Below are 15,973 nucleotides of genomic sequence, written 5' to 3' on the forward strand. Positions count from 1 at the left end.
AACAATGGTGATAGTGGACATCCTTATCTTGTTCCTGATCTTAGGGGGAAAGTTTTGAGATTTTCCCCCACTGAGGATGATGTTAGCTTGGGTTTTTTCATATATTCCCTTTATCGTTTTGAGGAAGTTCCCTTCTATTCCTATCCTTTGAAGTGTTTTCAACAGGAAAGGATGTTAAATTTTGTCAAATGCCTTTTCTGCATCAATTGATATGATCATGTGGTTTTTCTTCTTCGATTTGCTGATGAGCTGTATTACATTAATTGATTTTCTTTAGTTGAACCCTCCATGCATACCTGGGATGAATCCTACTTGTCATAGTGTATAATTCTTTAAATATGCTGCTGGATTTGATTTGCAAGAATTTTGTTGAGGATTTTTTGCATCTATATTCATAAGAGAGATTGGTCTGTAGTTTTCTTTTTTTTTAGGTAGAATTGACATCTTAAGTATATTTTTGCCTGGTTTTGGTATGAGGGTGATGCTGGCTTCGTAGAATGAGTTAGGTAGCTTTCCCTCCTCTTCAATTTTTTTGAAGAGTTTGAGCAGGATTGGTACGAATTCTTTCTTGAATGTTTGGTAGAATTCACACGTGAAGCCATCTGGCCCTGGGCTTTTCTTTTTGAGGAGTTTCTTAATGACTGATTCAATTTCTTTACTTGTGATTGGTTTGTTGAGGTCATCCATTTCTTCTCAAGTCAATGTTGTTTGTTCATGCCTTTCTAGGAATTGTCGATTTCATCGACATTGTTGAGTTTACTAGCATAAAGTTGTTCATAGTATCATGTCATTACTTCCTTTATTTCTGTGGGGTCAGTGGTTATGTCTCCTCTTCCATTTCTCATTTTATTTTTGTATCCTCTCTCTTCTTCTTTTTGTGAACCTTCCTAAGGCTCCATCAGTCTTACTGATTTTCTCATAGAACCAACTTCTGGTTTTGTTGATTTTCTCAATATGTTCTCAATTTAATTTATTTGTGCTCTAATCTTTGTTATTTCCTCCCTTTTGCTTGCTTTGGGATTAGTTTGTTGTTCTTTCTCTAGTTCTTCCAAGTGGACAGTTAATTCCTCAATGTTTGCTCTTTCTTTTTTTTTGATATAGGCATTTAGGGCAATAAATTTCCCTCTTAGCACTGCCTTTGCTGAATCCCATACATTTTGATACGTTGTGTTTTCATTTTCATTTGCCTTGAGATATTTACTGATTTCTCTTGTAATTTCTTCCTTGACCCACTGGTTGTTTAAGAGTGTGTTGTTGAGCCTCCATATATTTGTGAAGTTTCTGGCACCCTGCCTATTATTGATTTCCAACCTCATTCCTTTATGATCTGAGAAAATGTTTTATATGATTTCAATCTTTTTTAATTTATGAGACTTGCTTTGTGACCCAGCATATGGTCTATCCTTCAGAATGATCCATGAGCACTTGAGAAAAAGGTATATCTCACTTTTGTGGGGGGTAATGTTCTATAAATGTCTGTTAAGTATAGCTCATTTATTGTATTATTCAAATTCTCTGTTTCTTTATTGATCCCCTGTCTAGATTTTTGTTCACTGTTGAGAGTGGGGAATTGAAGTCTCCAACTATTATGGTCTATTTCTCTTTTCAGTGTTTGCTTCATGTATTTTGGAGCATTTTGACTTGGTGCATAAATATTTATGATCGTTATGTCTTCTTATTGAATTGTTCCTTTTATTAATACATAGCATCCTTTTTTTTGTCTCTTTTAACTGTTTTACATCAGAAGTCTAATTTATTGGATATTCATATAGCTACTCCTGCTGTTTTCTGATTGTCATTTGCAAGAAATATCTTTTCCCAACCTTTTACTTTCAATCTATGCTTATCCTTGGGTCTAAGATGCATTTCCTGTAGACAGCATATAGATGGGTCCTGTTTTTTTAATCCATTCTGCCAGTCTATGTCTTTTGATTGGGGAGTTTAATCCATTAACATTTATTGTTATTATTGTATAGGCACTTTCTTCTACCATTTTGCCTTTTCAATTTTATGTGCCATATAAAACTTCCTTTTTTTTTTTTTTTTTTTTACCTTTACTGATAGTCTTCATTTCTATACTCTTCTCCACACCTCTCTCTCCTGTCTTTTCATATCGGTCTCTAATGCTCCCTTTTCTTTCAGAGGCAGTCTCCTGATCACAAATTCTCTCAGTGATTTTTTGTCTGTAAATGTTTTAATTTCTCCCTCGTTTTTGAAGGACAATTTTGCTGGTTATAGAATTCTTGGCTGGCAGTTTTTCTCTTTTAGTAACTTAAATATATCATCCCACTGTCTTCTTGCCTCCATGGTTTCTGCTCAGAAATCTATGCATAGTCTTATTGGCCTTCCCTTGTATATGATAGATTGCTTTTCTCTTGCTGCTTTCAAGATTCTCTCTCTCTTTGACATCTGACATTCTGATTAGTAAGTGTCTTGGAGTACGTCTATTTGGATCAATTCTGTTTGGAGTACACTGCACTTCCTGGATCTGTAACTTTAAGTCTTTCATAAGAGTTGGGAAATTTTCAGTTATAATTTCCTCCATTAGTTTTTCTCCTCCTTTTCCCTTCTCTTCTCCTTCTGGGACACCCAGAGCATGTATATTCATGTGCTTCATGTTGTGATCCAATTCCCCGAGTCCCTGTTCATATTTTCCCTTTCTTTTCCCTATATTTTCTTTTGCTTGTTGGATTTCAGATGTCCCATCCACCAGTTCACTAATCCTATCTTCTGCCTCTTGAAATCTGACATTGTAGGTTTCCATCGTTTTTTTCAAATCTTCTACTGTGCCTTTCATTCCCGTAAGTTCTGTGATATGCGTTTTCAGACTTTTGATTTCTTCTTTTGTCCATTCCTTGTCTTCTTTCTATCCTCCCACTCTCACTGATTTGATTTTTTTGAGAAAAGCAAGATTTATTTTTCAGGTTCTGGTTTTTCAGTTCAGAGCTACCTTCTCTTATAAAAATATCAATAAGAAATCATTACTTTCTCTTAAAATCTGATGACATTAAAAAAAAAAAAGCGGTAGCCCCTACAGGACTGATTATCACTCACTTAAATTTGACCCCCAGTTTCAGTGTACGATTACTGAAATAAATATCTTCCTCTGATAAATAGCAAAAATTCTAACCTCTAAAAAAAGATGATATTGGGGTTGGTAACACGGTAGACAGCTTGGTAAAAATATGGGACTTTCAATCTCACCAAGGAACAATAAGAAACACCTATATTGGGGGGAAAAAGATGAATAAAGCTTCCATTTTTGTTTTAGTTTCTTCAAAGAGTTGAGATTTATCTAAGGTTTTAAAATACATATATAAACAATTTTAACTCGAGACTGTAATTTTAACAGACCCAGCATAAACGTATATATCTGAACATCACTTTTTTAACAGAATACTTAAATAAAACACAAAAATGCATAGTGAAAAGATTATATATTTCCAATAAAATTACACATGTTTGAGGCAGAACAGATCCAGGGGTCTTCAGACAGTTATTTACTATGTATACAAAGTTTCAGGGTGACAAGAGGCACATGTCTTGTCTTATTGCCTCCATGAACTACAGTGTCATTATAATAGAGAGGATGCATAATTTAGAAATGAAGACCATTCATTCAAAATCCTACGTAGTAATGAACTTTATGAAAATTTATATACAGCATTCATCTTGTGGAAGCTGCATTTAACACTACAGAAGTAGAACTAGACTAGGTGATTTTCAGAGTTGAAAGGGTTTTCTCTAAAAATAAAAAGATGGTAGCTTTCTTAAAGATCAGAATTATAGAGCCAGTCTTTGTTATACTTTTTCTTTTAGTTGATCAAAGTTCAGTTAACTTGTTCAGATTAGAATCTATAATTCTGTTGACTGTTCAGGACTACAGTAGTCATCTTGGGACTTTCTATGGAAGTATGTACAGATCTTCCTCATGGAACTGGGAGTAATGGCAACCAGACCTGGTGAAGTCTTTCCACTTTGTCTTCTGGAATTAGGGGTTTGGGATGATGGACTTCGTGGAGACGGACTCTCAGCTTTCCACTTGGCTGCCATGGCCAATAACCAGTTTTTATTCTCTGGGGAGCTATTCTCTTTGCCTACCACTTCAGACTCTCCTCCACAAGATCTCAATGGAAGAGGCAGTGTTCCACAGCCTTCTGAAGTATAAGGACTGGCAGAAGAAGGAGATTCTGTGATACTCACACTGGCTCCTTCAATTCTGCCTGATTTGCTAAGACCAAGAGAGTCCTTATCAAGGTCTTCCTGGTTACCAGCAAGACAGCACAGATCCAAATGAAGCTTTTCAACTCTGCCATCAAGTTCAGTTACACAGTTGCAACTCTTAACACACTTTTGTTTCACAGTCTCCAGACAACTTGAGTCTAGCCTCCTCTTAACTCTGCTTCTAGTCTCAGAGCAAGCAGCTGCTTGAGATGATTTCTGGCTCATGGGAATAAGAGCTTTTCTTGGAGGTGTGATCTTGGTCTCAGAAGCAGGAGGAGATGAGGAAGGTGTTAGGGTGATCCAGTTTCTAATTGACATCTTGAAAGATGAGGGTGGTTTGGGGGACAGAGAAGAGATAGAACCTCTTCTATTGATGGGAGACCAGGTGGTGGCAGGAGGGGTTTTAACAGAGCATGTAGGAGTATTAGAAGGAAGAGGGAGGTCTCCAACACAGCTTGGAGCACAAGCTGCTGATGATGGGGAGGAATTGGATAGACTGCTCTTTACCCTGGGAGCTTTGGCAGGAGTATTCTGGCCACTTCTTACTGTTACTAGGTTGGCTCTCTCCTCTTTTTTCTTTTGTGAGGCCCAGCCCACTATGGAGAATTTATCTCCTGGTTTCTCTTCTAGGCCTCTATTCAAGCACCAGATTTTCAGTGTATTGTCATCAGAGCAGGTAGCAATCTTTGTGAAGTCTGACGGACACCAGCACACGGATGTGACCTCTTGTGAATGCCCCAGAAGCACAGTAGGAGGATGCCAGGGTGTGGAGACCTTCCAGATATAGGCGGCTTCATTACTTGAGCCACTGATTAAAAACTCGTCATCTGGACTAAGGCTGGATTTAACATAAAAAGTAGAGTTATGGTGTCCACTGATTTGATTTTTGATGAGGTTATCTTTGTCTATTCAAACATTCTGAATTAATTGTTTCAGCTCTTGTATCTCATTTGAATTGTTGGTTTGTTCTTTTGACTGGGCCATATCTTCAATTTTCCTAGTATGAGTCATTATTTCTGCTTGTGTCTAGGCATTTAATTACCTTAATTAGTTTATTCTGGAGATTGTTTTCACTTTTTTTTACTTAGGATTTTCTTGATGGATGACTTTGTGGTCTATCTGTTCTTTGACATTCAGTTCAGTTTATTCTAGACCTCCAGCTTAGGTTTTGTTTAACAGATCAGAATTTTCCAGTTTTTGTTTTCTTGTTTCTTGCCCTGCATTGAATTTTCTGGCACTCTGCCTATTATTGATTTCCAACTTCATTCCTTTATGACCTGAGGAAGTGTTTTGCATGATTTCAATCTTTTTTAATTTATTGGGACTTGTTTTGTGACCCAGCATAGGTCTATCCTTCAGAATGATCCATGAACACTTGAGAAAAAGGTATATCCCACTGTTGTGGGGCGTAATGTTCTATAAATGTCTGTTAAGCCTAGCTCATTTATTGTATTATTCAAATCTCTGTTTCTTTATTGATCCTCTGTCTAGATGTTCTGTCCATTATATGGTGTCTTTCCCCACTCCCACCCCCCTTAGGAGGGTCTACTTAGGTATTATAGACCCCAGCCAGATTTTCCAAGACCAAAGTGGCATCCTTTCAGGAGGAAAGAGTCACCTGCATTAGTTTTCCCTGAGGGTGAGACCCAACATATTGAAAGGCTTTCCTATGAAGCTTCTGGGCTCTCTGTTTTTCCTATCCTGCCCAGTATGTGGCGCTTGTCTGCCTTAGGTCCCACCAGCCTAAGTTGATGCGGTACCTTTAACTTCAGCAGACTCTCCCTGCTGGGGTGTGGTGGAGATGGAGGAGAGGTTGCAGTCTGGCTTTAATTGCTTCATTTTTCCAGACCCTGGGGTCTGAACACCTTGAGGGAGTGAATCCACCTGAGCTGGGTCCCACCCCTCTCCTGGGGAAGGCACAGGCTCCAGACAAACACTCAAACAAGCTTAATTCTGCCTATGCCTGGAACAGTGCAGCACAAGAAGCCCTGCAGCTGTATCCTAAGAGCAGTCAAGCCATAGAAACACTGCCACCAAAACGAAAGAGAAAAATCCTTTTCAGGGCAGGACCCCGTTCCTCGGGTTTGCCAATCAAGAGCTTAAGTTGGTACATTGCTCTGTGTATCTCCAGGTCCTATGTGCCTCCTCCTTTCCTTCAGGGCCTAGACCTTTTCAAATACAAAAAAATCTCTTTTTTTTCTCCTTCTTTTTCCATCAGCCCTGCCCCCTCTGGACCAGGGCAAAAACCAACCTCTGCTTTTACTCGAGGTTCAACTGAGCTGGGGGCCTACTTTTAGTAGTCAGAATTTGTGAATTAATTCCACAATTGGAGCTTAGTTGCACTCAGCCCCTGCTGCTAGTAAAGTCCCTTTCCTTTCCCCTCTGGGAAGCAGCCTATGGGGGAGAGGCACCGGCCGCCACAGCTTGGGGAATTCACGGTTCTGGGTGGGCTCGCAGCTGGTCCAGCTGGTCCAGACTGGGGTATGCTGTGTGTTCAGTCACTGACGTGGCCCCAGCAGTTGTTCTGTACTGTTCCTGGCTATTTATTAGCTGCTCTGGAGGATGAACTAAACCCCACACCTCGCTAAGCTGCCATCTTAGCCCCCTGTCTCTCATGATATTGTAGGAGAATTACATAATTATGCAGTATGTTCAGGATGACATGCCATATAGTGAAATCTCAATAAAAAGTCCCATGTTTTCCTACGTCTCTTTTTCCTTATGCACTCCTGCTTTTCCATTGAATATGCTAATATTTTAATTAAAAAGTATGCAAAAACAAAAAACAAAGACCCATTTTGAACATTCATTTTTTATTAATAAACAATTTCATGGAAAGTTCTTATCTGAAAAATCATTCCTGTAGCAACTGGTTAAAATTAAATAACAGATTCACATATCACTGTGAGACTTGGGTTGAGGGCATATAATCCTCCTATGATTTCAATCTCTATCTCACGCTTGTTACCCAAAATTGCAGACTGCCTTGAAAAACTAGTAAAAGGGAAAACAAAAAGCATATTCCTTGAGCTGGCACACAGCATCAAGGGACTGAGAAAACCTTCGCAACCCAAAGGGGGAAGAGAGTAATGAGAGATTCCAAACAGAGCTGCGAGGTTATCCTGGGGGTTATTCTTATGCATTATATAGATATCAGCTTTTTAGTTAAGGTGTAATGGAGTGGCTGGAGGGAACTGCCTGAAAATGTAAAGCTGTATTCCAGAAGCCATGTTTCTTGAAGATGATTGTATAATGATATAGTTTTCGCAAGTGACTGTGTGATTGTGAAAACCTTGTGTCTGATGCTTCTTTTATCCACCTTACAACAGATGAGTAAAACATATGGATTAAAAATAAATAAATAATAGGGGGAACAAATAAAATAAATTTAGTAGATTGAAATGCTAGTGATCAATGAAAGGGAAGGGTAAGGGGTATGGTATGTATGAAATTTTTTCTGTTTTCTTTCTATTTCTTTTTCTGAATTGATGTAAATGTTCTAAGAAATAATCAGGATGATGAATATACAAAAATTAAAATACAAATAAAAATAAAATATAGGAAATGGGAAAAAAAGGATATTTTTGCTTCCTAGAGCCTGTCCATGCCAAAAAAAAGAAAAACAAAAGCATATTCGTCCTTAATACTTTTAGCATGAGGACCCATGACATTTGGAATTTCTGGTAAAGCAATTATATGGGTCATCCCATGCATTAACATATAATCTTCTTCTATCCACCGAAAGAGTTGGTCAGGTGAAAATATTAGTTTAATTATCAGTCAATTGTAAATGTTGCAATAATAAAGAAAGGGAGGGAGGAAAGAAAGCAGGAAGGAAGGTGTAGGTTAGTTCTGGAGAACCAAGAAGAATGTGTTATTATTAAAGGAAAGGCACTATAGCTCATAATGAGGAATTTTTATTTTAGAAGGAGAGTCAAAAAGAGACATACTTATTTTAATCATTTGCTTGTCTTATTATAGTAAAATAATTACAAGGCAATAATATGTAGCATGTTAAAAATTTATTCTTTTTTCATAATATTTTTGCTTGGTTGTTTTACACTACCTTCAAGGTATTTAGAGTATGTATTAGTTAGGGTTCTCTAGAGAAACAGAATCAACAGGGAACACTCACAAATATAAAATTTATAAAAGTGTCTCATGTGACTGTGGGAACAGAGAGTCCAAAATCCACAGGGCAGGCTGTGAAGCCTATGATTCCGATGGAGGGTCTGGACGAAGGGATTGAGACACTAGAGAACTGAAGAGGCAGTTCCCTCCAGCCTCTCCATTGCACCTTAACTAAAAAGCTGATATGTATATAATGCAGAAGAATAACCCCCAGGATAACTTCTCAACTCTGGAATCTCTCAGCCATTGACATTTTATTTTGTCTCTTTTCTCTCTTCCCCCTTTTGGTTGAGAAGGTTTTCTCAGTCCCTTGATGCTCTCCACAGGAGAGGTTCGCTATACAAAGCAGAAAGAAAACCTGTCTCTTTTGAATCCTCCTTAAAAGGCTTCCAGTGATTAGATTAATCATCACTCATTGCAGAAGACACTCCTCTTGGCTGATTACAAATAGAATCAGCTGTAGATGCAGCTGACGTGATCATGATTTAATTCTATGAAATGTCCTCATTGCAACAGACAGGCCAGCACTTGCCAAACCAGACAAACAGGTACCACCACTTGGCCAAGTTAACACATGAACCTGACCGTGACAGAGTATGTAATATCCTGTTATTATTCCCTGCTTTTTTTTATTAATTAAAAAAAAATTAACTAACAACATTTAGAAATCATTCCATTCTACATATACAATTAGTAATTCTTAATATCATCACATGGATGTATGATCATCATTTCTTAGTACATTTGCATCGATTTAGAAAAAGAAATAGCAAGACAACAGAAAAAGAAATAAAATGATAATAGAGAGAAAAAAATAAAAATAAAAAATAAAAAATATATAAAACAACAACAACAACAAAAAATGTAGCTCAGATGCAGCTTCATCCAGTGTTTTAACATAATTACATTACAATTAGGTAGTATTGTGGTGTCCATTTTTGAGTTTTTGTATCCAGTCCTGTTGCACAGTCTGTATCCCTTAAGCTCCAATTACCCATTATCTTGCCCTATTTCTAACTCCTGATGGTCTCTGTTACTAATGACATATTCCAAGTTTATTCTCTAATGTCGGTTCACATCAGTGGGACCATACAGTATTTGTCCTTTAGTTTTTGGCTAGTCTCACTTAGCATAATGTTCTCAAGGTCCATCCATGTTATTACATGCTTCATAAGTTCATTCTGTCTTAAAGCTGCATAATATTCCATCGTATGTATATACCACAGTTTGTTTAGTCACTCATCTGTTGATGGACATTTTGGCTGTTTCCATCTCTTTGCAATTGTAAATAATGCTGCTATAAACATTGGTGTGCAAATGTCCGTTTGTGTCCTTGCCCTTAAGTCCTTTGAGTAGATACCTAGCAGTGGTATTGCTGGGTCGTATGGCAATTCTATATTCAGCTTTTTGAGGAACCGCCAAACTGCCTTCCACAGTGGTTGCACCATTTGACATTCCCACCAACAGTGGATAAGTGTGCCTCTTTCTCCACATCCTTTCCAGCACTTGTCATTTTTTGTTTTGTTCATAATGGCCATTCTGGTGGGTGTGAGATGATATCTCATTGTGGTTTTGATTTGCATTTCTCTAATGGCCAGGGACATTGAGCATCTCTTCATGTGCCTTTTGGCCATTTGTATTTCCTCTTCTGAGAGGTGTCTGTTCAAGTCTTTTTCCCATTTTGTAATTGGGTTGGCTTTCTTTTTGTTGTTGAGTTGAACCATCTCTTTATAAATTCTGGATACTAGACCTTTATCTGATGTGTTGTTTCCAAATATTGTCTCCCATTGTGTAGGCTGTCTTTCTACTTTCTTGAAGAAGTTCTTTGATGCAGAAAAATGTTTAATTTTGAGGAGCTCCCATTTATTTATTTCTCTCTTCAGTGCTCTTGCTTTGGTGTAAGGTCCATAAAACTGCCTCCAATTGTAAGATTCATAAGATATCTCCCTACATTTTCCTCTAACTGTTTTATGGTCTTAGACCTAATGTTTAGATCTTTGATCCATTTTGAGTTAACTTTTGTATAGGGTGTGAGATATGGGTCCTCTTTCATTCTTTTGCATATGGATATCCAGTTCTCTAGGCACCATTTATTGAAGAGACTGTTCTGTCCCAGGTGAGTTGGCTTGACTGCCTTATCAAAGATCAAATGTCCATAGATGAGAGGGTCTACATCTGAGCACTCGATTTGATTCCATTGGTCGATATATCTATCTTTATGCCAGTACCATGCTGTTTTGACCACTGTGGCTTCATAATATGCCTTAAAGTCAGGCAGCGTGAGACCTCCAACTTCGTTTTTTTTCCTCAAGATACTTTTAGCAATTCGGGGCATCCTGCCCTTCCAGATAAATTTGCTTATTGGTTTTTCTATTTCTGAAAAATAAGTTGTTGGGATTTTGATTGGTATTGCGTTGAATCTGTAAATCAATTTAGGTAGAATTGACATCTTAACTATATTTAGTTTCCAATCCATGAACATGGTATGCCCTTCCATCTATTTAGGTCTTCTGTGATTTCTTTTAGCAGTTTTTTGTAGTTTTCTTTGTATAGGTCTTTTGTCTCTTTAGTTAAATTTATTCCTAAGTATTTTATTCTTTTAGTTGCAATTGTAAATGGAATTCGTTTCTTGATTTCCCCCTCAGCTTGTTCATTGCTAGTGTATAGAAACACTACAGATTTTTGAATGTTGATCTTGTAACCTGCTACTTTGCTGTACTCATTTATTAGCTCTAGTAGTTTTGTTGTGGATTTTTCCGGGTTTTTGACGTATAGTATCATATCGTCTGCAAACAGTGATAGTTTTACTTCTTCCTTTCCAATTTTGATGCCTTGCATTTCTTTTTCTTGTCTAATTGCTCTGGCTAGAACCTCCAACACGATGTTGAATAATAGTGGTGATAATGGACATCCTTGTCTTGTTCCTGATCTTAGGGGGAGAGTTTTCAATTTTTCCCCATTGAGGATGATATTAGCTGTGGGTTTTTCATATATTCCCTCTATCATTTTAAGGAAGTTCCCTTGTATTCCTATCTTTTGAAGTGTTTTCAACAGGAAAGGATGTTGAATCTTGTCAAATGCCTTCTCTGCATCAATTGAGATGATCATGTGACTTTTCTGCTTTGATTTGTTGGTATGGTGTATTACATTAATTGATTTTCTTATGTTGAACCATCCTTGCATACCTGGGATGAATCCTACTTGGTCATGATGTATAATTCTTTTAATGTGTTGCTGGATTCGATTTGCTAATATTTTGTTGAGGTATTCCCTGCTTTTGATAAATGAAGAATTTAAGAAATATTTAATGTCATAACTGGAAGCAGAATACATCTCTACTACTTCCCAATCCAATGCAAATAAATCTGTATTTTCTATAATTTTTAGTCTATGGTTAGTTGGAGATCATTTGGAAAGACAGTTTTGAATTAAACATATACATTATGTATTTTCTACTAGTGGTTATATCTTCTAATTATGCTGATTTGTTTTGTTTTTATGATTTTTAACTTCTTATAAAGTCATATGTGCTTCAATAATAGAAATGCCTCCCTGAAGGCATTTTTTAAAAATTCCAGAATATTAAATATAACTTGGCAAAAGCATGTATACTATATTGATTGACTTAGTTAAGAAACATTTAGCACCTTGAAGGGATACAGATTGTGCAACAGGACTCATTGTAAAAATTCAGACAGGGATAGCACAATACTACCTGACTGTAGCACAATAATGTAAGTATACTGAATGAAGCTGAATGTGAGAATTATAGATGGAGAAGGGTTGGGCACCCTTATGAAACCAGAAAGAAAGACAGATGATATAGATTGAGATGGTATAATTTAGGAATGCCTACAGTGTACAATGATAGTGACTAAATGTGCAAATTAAAAAATGTTTTTGTATGAGGAAGAACAAAGAAAGGCTCGTATTGCAGGGTGCCAAAATTAGATGGTAATTCATATTTTAAAATTTCAACTTTTGTGTGAGACTAAAGCAAAAAATGTTTATTTTGTATAAAATTTAAATTTTGATTAGTGCATTTCCTAATTTAACTTGTATGGTCAGTTTAACTGAACACCATAAGTACATGGAAACTTGAATAGGGCATGAGACTTTTTAGGTTTTCCAGGTTAGTGTGATGCCCCAATAAATCCTAGAGTGATTTGAACAGTGAATAAAGAAGTATTTGCAAAGTCCCCTTGGGGTAATGGGTAGAAAGGGGAAATTTGGAGAATTTGGAGAATTCCTTCTCACAAGCAGTGGAGACAACCAAATCAATAGGCTGAGCCCCTGATCTTGGAGTTTGCCCCTATGAAACTTATCCCTGCAAAGGACAGACTAAACCTATTTAAAATTATGCCTAAGAGTCACCCCCAGAGAACCTCTTTTGTTGCTCAGATGTGGACTCTCTCTCTCTCTCTCTAAGCCAACACAGCAAGCAAACCCACTTCCCTCCCCCATCTACGTAGAACGTGACTCCCCGGGGTGTAAACCTCCCTGGCAACATGGGACAGAAATCCTAGGATGAACTGGGATTGGCATCAAGGGATTGAGAACACCTTCTCTACCAAAAGGGGAAAAGATAAATGAGACAAAATAAAGTGTCAATGGGTGGGCCATGGTGGCTCAGCAGGCAGAACTCTTGCCTGCCATGCCGGAGACCCAGGTTCAATTCCTGGTGCCTGCCCATGCAAAAATAATAATAATAATAATAATGAATAAATAAATAAAATTTAAAAATAAAGTGTCAGTGTCTGAGAGATTTCAAATAGAGTCAAGACGTTATCCTGGAGTTTATTTTTATGCACTATATAGATATCCCCTTTGTAGTTTATGGTGTATTAGAGTGGCTAGAGGAAAATACCTGAAACTGTAGAGCTGTGTTCCAGTAACCTTGTTTCTTGAAGATGATTGTATAACGATATAGCTTTTGCAATGTAACTTGTGTGATTGTGAAAACCTTGTGTCTGATGGTCCTTTTATCTATGGTATATACAGATGAGTAAAAAATATGGATAAAAAATAAGCAAATAGTAGGGGGTACAAAGTTAAAACAAATTGAGTAGATTGAAATACTAGAGGTCAATGAGAGGAAGGGGTAAAGGGTATGGTAAATATGAGTTTTTTTCTTTTTTATTTCTTTTGCTGGAGAGATGCAAATGTTCAAAAAAATGATCATGATGATGAATGGACAACTATGTGATGATACTGTGAGCCACTGATTGTGTACCATGTATAAAATGTTTGTATGTCAAGAATATTTGTATGTTTGTTTGTTGTTTACAATAAAATATATACATATAAAAGAAACTTTTAGCACCTACTTTTGTCAGATTTAACATTCACTATTTCATTTGTATTCATGCTAACCATGACAAAAGATATTATACTTATGTCCAGAAGCTAAGCAACTTATTTGGGATCATAGAGTAAATGCAGAGCTAGAATTTATACACCAAATTGCCTAACTCCAAAAGCAATACAATTTCTACAACACCAAGTTCACAAGTCAATGTCCCTTCCCTCAAAGAGCCTACTAGGATTTCGGATTCTGGGAAGATGGCAGAGTAGGAAGCTCTAGGAATAAGTGCCTCCATCAAAACAACTATTGAACTGGCAGGAATGGTTTGAATGAATTATTTTGGAAATCTGGCATCTAGTGGAATGCTGTGTACCATCTAGGTAAGAGCTGAGGAGTGGCTCACAAACTGCAGTAAATATTGGTGAATTTCACCCTCCAAGCAGTAGCTAAGATCCTTCATTCCCCAACCTCACAGCAGGCAGTGGTAGGAACTATAGGCTGGGCTTCTGATACAGCTTATGTCAGGCTGGGCTTTAAGGACCTAATTCACCAAACTCCACTGTGGGGGTGTATGCTCTGTTTACTGATCACAACTTTTGTTCAGCTACTTCAGCTTTGAAGGTGAACATTGTTCCAATCCTCTCAGGCAAAAGAGGCAGTATCTATCTTTTTCTTTTCTCTTTTTATTTCCTGTTTGTGAATAAAAATATATTGGAAATGTCACTAAGTGTTGACACCACCACTGCCAACAGCAACTGTAGAAACCCAGAGGTGTGGGAAAACAAGATTTCCAAAGTTATAACAATATAATAATCAGAATGCTCACTGCTTAATGAAAATTTTTAAAGCACAAAAAAGAAACAGGAAAATATGGCCCATTCACAGGAAAAAGAATTTGCCAGAAACTATCCTTGAGGAAGTGCATACATTAGAACAATTATTCCAAGACTTAAAATCAACAATCAAATATGTTCAATGAGTTAAAGGAATCCATACACAGAACTAAAGGAAAGTAGGAAAATATTGCCTAAACAAAACAGAGATGGAAATCATAGAAAGGAACCAAGCAGAAATTCTGAAGCTGCAAAGTACAGTAACTGAAATGAAAAAAACCTCAGTAGACAGATTCAACAGTAGATATGAACAGGCAGAAGAAATGATCAGTGATCTTGAAGACCAGATATTTGAAATTATCTTACGTGAAGAGCATAAATAATTACTATTGAAGATAAATGAACAGAGCCTGTTGAACACCACAAAAGATACCAACATATACATGAATGGAGTACCAGGAGGACGAGAAAGGGGCATGTGCTGGTTTGAAAGGATGTATGTCCCCTAGAAAAGCCAAGTTTTAATCTAAATCCTATTTCGTAAAGGCAGAATAATCCCTATTCAATACTGTATGTAATTAGATCATCTCCCATATGCCCTTCCAGATGAAGAGGAACCTTGACTGTGATCAGCATGTGCCTTTACAGATGAGAGAGAAACTCTGACTGTGTTAGCCATGTACCCTTCCACTTGAGAGAGAAACCCTGAACTTCATCAGCCTTCTTGAATCAAGGTATCTTTCCCTGGATGCCTTAGATTGGACATTCTATAGACTTGCCTTAACTGGGACATTTTCTCAGCCTTAGAACTGTAAACTAGCAACCTATTAAATTCCCCTTTTAAAAAGCCATTCTGTTTCTGGTATATTGCATTCTGGCAGCTAGGGAACTAGAACAGATTTTGGTACAGGAGAGTGGGGTACTGCTGCTGCAGTTTGCAAATACCAAACATATTGGAATGGCTTTTTAAATGGATAAGGGGAAGAATCTGGAGGAGTTGTGAGAAGCATGAGAAGGCCTAGAATGCTTTGAAGAGAATCTTGGTAGAAATGTGGGCTTCAAAGTTACCCGTGACGAGACTCTAGACAGAAATGAGGCATGTGTTATTCACACTGGAAGGAAGGTGATCCTTGTTTTAAAATAGCAGATAATCTGGCAAAATTGACTAGTGGCTTTGGTTGGAAGACAGATTTTAAAAGCCATGAACTTGGATACTTAGCAGAAGAGATCTCCAAATTAAATGTGGAAAGTGCAGCCTGGCTTCTCCTCACAGCTTATAGTGAAATGCGACAGGAGAGAGATAAGCTGAAAACTGAACTCTTCAGTACAAAGAAACCAGAAATTGGTGTTCTGGAAACTCAGAATTTTCCAGGAAGGGAGACCCCATAGACTAGTGCTCCGTGTGAAGATTTGACATGATGTGGAACCAGTCAGCCATTCCAGAGAAAGCCAGGATTGGACATGAAGTTATAAAGGAAGG

The 15,973-nt window shown here is 37.4% G+C and overlaps 1 long non-coding RNA gene and 1 pseudogene across 10 annotated transcripts in view; both read right to left on the reverse strand.

The window, feature by feature from the left end:
* The window catches only part of LOC143668342 (uncharacterized), a 52,972-nt gene that overhangs the window by 18,640 nt on the left and 18,359 nt on the right, over nt 1-15,973 (reverse strand). The gene's annotated exons all lie outside the window — the stretch shown is intronic.
* LOC143668537 (denticleless protein homolog pseudogene) lies at nt 2,031-13,722 on the reverse strand (annotated as a pseudogene).

Source organism: Tamandua tetradactyla, chromosome 24 (genome assembly GCF_023851605.1).
Source record: "Tamandua tetradactyla isolate mTamTet1 chromosome 24, mTamTet1.pri, whole genome shotgun sequence".
NCBI lineage: Eukaryota > Metazoa > Chordata > Mammalia > Pilosa > Myrmecophagidae > Tamandua > Tamandua tetradactyla.